This window comes from Zalophus californianus, chromosome 8 (genome assembly GCF_009762305.2).
Source record: "Zalophus californianus isolate mZalCal1 chromosome 8, mZalCal1.pri.v2, whole genome shotgun sequence".
In the NCBI taxonomy this organism is placed as follows: Eukaryota; Metazoa; Chordata; class Mammalia; order Carnivora; family Otariidae; genus Zalophus; species Zalophus californianus.
Window position 1 is genome coordinate 86,782,583 of NC_045602.1, and position 5,685 is coordinate 86,788,267.

Sequence of the window (5,685 nt, forward strand, 5' to 3'; positions counted from 1 at the left end):
CCTTGCTGCCTTAAATTCCAGTGCCTGTTTCTCTTCCTTACTAATAAATGTCCTTTGTGACATTTTTCCCCCAGAATAGGGCACTTTTCATCTGCACTAAAAGCTGTTCAGGCAGACATCCTTTCTTCTCAATGATTTTCTTAATGGTGTCTGGGAACTCATCTGCTTTTAGCTGGCAGACATGCTTCTCCTGTTATCTTGACATTTTTTTAAGTTCAGTCTCTTTCTAAAATTATCAAACCATCCTTTACTGGTATTAACATTCCCCAGCTTTAGATTATTCACCTACCTTTTGCTTTGTCATATGACTTTGCTTTTCCTCAAATTATATTCAAGTCTATAGGTATGCCTTTTCTATAACAATTCTGCACTGACAGAAAAGCTGAATTTTTAATATGAGATAAAAAATTATGTTGCAAAAAGTCCAAGGTTTTTTTACCTGCTGGTATAGCTGCAGTGACAGCTTGACAAATTTCCCTTTCCTTTTTTTATCTTTTTTTTTTTTTTACAGTGGTCCTTACTTTAGATTCATTTATTTTGAAATGTGGGCAACTGCAGTTACAGACCTCAATCTATGGTACATAACAAGCAATTCAACTTTTTCTTGTAATGTCGTGACTTTTCTCTGCTTCTTGAGACCACTTCCAGCACCACCAGTGGCACTTCATATGGGTCCCATAGTGTTACTCAAAGTTTACGATATTGTACTAAACACAATGAAAAATATGGGAGAACTACAAGAGATCACTTTTTCCTGGGATATGCAATTTACTGGAGAGATGAACTGCTCATGTAGAGATGATTAGTGTCACAGGGTATTTTAAGCAGATACTTGCAATACTTGAGCTCACTGAAATAGCAACAGGAGGTGGCTGCTAAATTATTACAGTAGTACAGTATGAACTACAGTTAATTTTATGCAGTTATGACTTAATACAGCATGTTTGCATTTCTCTAGACTTCAAATGGTGCTATTTAAGTCTGTGTTTGTGCACATAAGTTTTGACAAGCTAACTTTTTCTATGGATTTGTGTATATTTTATGGCAGTAAATGATAAAATAGACTAGTAGCTACATATATTTTGTGCATTCATGACATATCTGACTTTTTCTTAATTTTTTGATATCCTAAGCTATGCAATTTGTGTGAGTTTTTTCAAATTATTTCAATTGTCCAAAATTATTTTCAGTATATGTATTGAAAAAACAGAGTTCAAACTCATGTTGCTCAAGGGCCAACTGTATATTCTTAAATTTGGTATGCTTGGAGACATGGAAGTATTACTGTCACTTATCAATTGGATATCTATTGTATAATGTATAAGCTTCATCCAAACACTAACACAATAGATTCTCCTCAATATAGAGGCATAGTTCTGGCACCTGGGTGGCTCAGTCTGTTAAGCATCTGCCTTCGGCTCAGGTCATGATCCCAAGAGTCCTGGGATTGAGTCCCACATCAGGGTCCCTGCTCAGCTAGGAGGCTGCTTCTCTCTCTCCCTCTGCCTGCCCCTCCCCCTGCTTATGCGTGTGCTCTCGCGCTCTCTCTCTCTCTGTTAAATAAATAAATAAATAAATAAATAAATAAATAAATAAATAAATAATAAAATCTTTAAAAAATATAGAGACATAGGAATTATAGGTTATTTTAGTCTTCAAAGAATTTATAATCTAGGATATTGAAAAACATAAGATATTTTTCCCTTGTCATGCAAGCATTTCCTTGTCCTCTGTGAAAAGATAATTGGAAGAGGATATCCGTGGTACAAATACAATATGCTCAAAGACATAATATCCCCTGCATATTGGATCTTCTATCTGATATGGAACATATGGATATGACCTTCCCATGAGGGGAATTATTCCTAGCTGCTTTGTGGAGAAGTGATTGGGAGTTGGGCATGGTTTCTAGGTAAAAAGTGAAAACAACACCTACTAGACCATGGTTGTGCTTGCCTGGTGAATGTAAGCAATGGCTTGGAGTGGGGTGGGGTGGGGGGATGAAGATTGCTAGTTATGAAACATTTTGGAGGTAGAATTAGAACAATTTGTGTTTGTAAAAGACCTGTAAAATGAGTGAAGGGGAGGGATTCCCAAGTTTAGGTTTTGAAAATCATGAAGATGGTGATACATTTTATTGTCAATGAGACTACCAGAAGGTGAGCTAGTTGGGGACAGAAGTTATGAACCTGAGAGCCCGACATGAAGTCCACAAATAATGAACTCAAGTAAAAGATTTGCTACCCCATTTAGGTCTTAGAGGAGAGGTCTGGATGAAGATGTATGTCAGGGAATTACCAGCATATATGAATGGATTTTTGAGGTTAAGAATAAGTAAGTAAGTTTAAAGAAGGAGTACATTTAGATGTAAGAAAGAGCCTGGGAATGAGCCATGAGGACTCCAGGATGTAAATGCTACATAAAGAAAGAGAAACCAGCAAAGGAGTGGCATGTGAGTTAAAAGAAACTAGAAATGTACTGAAAAGAGGAGTGGTCAACACATTGAAGGCATTGTTTAGTGGGAAAATTTGGGGGGGGGAAATTATCTATAACTGATACACCTTGCCGGTACAGTTTGCATCACATATTTCTATGGACAGAAAAGAACAAATAGAAGCAAAATTCTTGCAGTCCTGACCCCCACCAACACATGGCATTAGGGTTCATTGCTGTAGGGCCTCCTTGGCCATGGGAACAAATAAAAGGAAATTACTAACATTTTGTATGAACACTTGTTTTTCAATATGTTAGCACTTTTAAAGTTAGTAGTACTTTTATATTAAAAATCCACCACATCAAAAACTAATGATGTATTGTATGGTGACTAACATAACATAGTAAAATTAAAAAAAAAGAATCACTTCAAAAAAAAATTCTTTATTGGTATTTTTTTAATTGAAGCGTAACTGACATCATATTAGTTTTGGATATACAACATAATGATTCAATATTTGTATATATTGCAAAATTATCACCACAATAAGTCTGGTTAACATCCATCACCATATATAGTTATGGAACTGCTTTATCTTATGATGAGAAATTTTAAGATCTACTTTCTTAGCAACTCTCAGATATACAATACAGTATTATCAACTATAGTCACCGTGCTATACATTACATCCCCAAGACTTATTTATTTTGTAACTGGATGTTTGTACCTTTTGACACCTTTATCCATTTCCCCCACCCTCCACCTCCCATCTCTGGCAAACACCAATTCATTCTCTGTATCTATGAGCGTGTTTTGGGTTTGTTTGTTTTTTTTTTTAATTCCACATATAAGTGAGATCATATGGTATTTGTCTTTCTCTGTCTGACTTATTTCACTTAGTATGATGCCCTCAAGGTCCATCCATGTTTTTACAAATGACAAGGATACATTCTTTTTTATGGCTAAATAATATTCCATTGTGTGTATATGTGTGTGTGTGTGTGTGTGTGTGTATCACATTTTCTTTATCCGTTCACCCATTGATGGACACTTAGGTCCATAACTTGGCTATTGTAAATAATGCTGCAATAAATATGGGGGTGCTTATAAACGTTTTGAATTTAGTGTTTTTATTTCCTTCATAGATACTCAGAAGTCAAATTCCTGGATCATATGGTAATTTTATTTTTAAATTTTTGAGAAACCTCCATGCTGTTTTTCATAATGGCTGCACCAATTTACATTCCCACCAACAGTACACAGGCATTCCCTTTTTTCCACATACTCGCCACCATTTGTTATCTTATGTCTTTTTGATGATGGCCATTCTAACAGGTGTGAGGTGATATCTCATTGTGGTTTTGATTTGCATTTCCCTGATGGTTAGTGAAGTTGAGCATCTTTTCATATACCTGTTGGCCATCTGCATGTCTGCTTTGCAAAAATGTCCAATCAGATCCTCTGCTCAATTTTTTTTTTTTAGTTGGATTGTATGGGTTTTCCAGTATTCAGTTGTATGAGTTCTATATATATTGTGGATATTAATTCTGTACCAAATATATGATAGGCAAATTTTTCTCCCATTCAGTATGCTGCTTTTTCATTTTGTTGATGGTTTCCTTTGCTGTGCAGAAACTTTTTAGTGGGATGTAATGTCACTTGTTTATTACTGTTTTTGTTGCCTTTGTTTCTGGTGTCATATCCAAAATTCATCACCAAGACCAATGTCAAGGAGTTACTCACCTACATTTTCTTCTAAGAGTTATATTGTTTCTGGTCTTACATTCAAATCTTCAAGTCATTTTGAGTTAATTTTGTTTATGGTTTAAGATAGTGGTCCAGTTTCATTCTTTTGCATATGGCTGCCCAGTTTTCCCACACCACTTATTAAAGAGACTGTCCTTTCCCCATTATATATTCCTGTCAACTTTGTCATAGTTTAATTGACAATATAGCATGGGTTTATTTCTGGGCTCTCTATTCTGTGTTACTGATCTGTGTGTCTGTTTTTTTCCAATACCATACTGTTCTGAACATAGTTTTGTAATAGAGATTGAAATCAGGGAGTGTGATACCTCCAGCTTTGTGTTCTTTCTCAAAATTGCATTGGCTATTCAGGGTCTTTTGTGGTTCCAAACAAATTTTAGGATTGTTTTTTCTATTTCTGTGTAAAATGCCATTGGACTTTTGATAGGGATTATGTTGACTCTATAGATTGTTTTGGGTTATTCAGACACTTTAACAATATTCTTTCTTCCAATCCATAAGCATGCAATATCTTTCCATTTATTTCTGTCTTCAATTTCTTTCATCAATGTCTTACAATTTTCAATGTACAGATCTTTCACCTATTTGGTTAAATTTATTCCTAGGTATTTCATTTTTTCAGTGCAGTTCTAATTGGAATTGTTTTCTTTACTTCTCTTTCTGATAGTTTTCTATTAGTGTATAGAAACACAACAGATTTTTAAACACTGGTTTTGTATTTTGCAACTTTCTATAATTCATTTATTAGTTCTACAAGTTTTTTGGTGGAGTCTTTAGGATTTTTAATATGTAATATCATGTCATCTGCAAATGACAGCTTTACTTCTTCCTTTCTGATTGATTGCCATTGATTTGTTTGTTCATTTAATTAATTAATTAATTTACCTACTTGCTCTGATTAGGACTTCCAAAACTATGTGGAATGAATGTGGCAAGAGTGGGCATCCTTGCCTTGTTCCTGACCTTAGAGGAAGAGCTGCCAGCTTCTCATCAGTGAGTATGACCTTAGCTGTAAGTTTGTCATATATGGCCTTTATTAAGGTGAGGTATATTCCCTCTATATCCAGTTTAAGAGTTTTTATATTAAATAAATGTTGAATTTTGTCATATGCTTCTTCTGCATCTATTGAGATGATCATATGATTTTAATCCTTCCTATTTGTTAATTTGGTGCATCATATTGGTTGATTTACAGATGTTGAAACACACTTGTATCCCTGGGATAAATCCTTCTTGATCAAGATATATGATCCTTTTAATGTATTGTTGAATTTGGTTTGCTAATATTTTGTTAAGGATTTTTGCATCTACTTTCATCAGAGATATTGGCCTTCAGTTTTGTTTTCTTGTGGTGTCCTTGTCTGGTTTTGGTATCAGAGTAATACTGGTCTTGTAAAATAATTTTGGAAGTGTTCCATCCTCTTTTATTTTTTGGAAGAGTTAAAGAAGGGTGTGTATTAATTCCTCTTTGAGTGTTTGCTAGA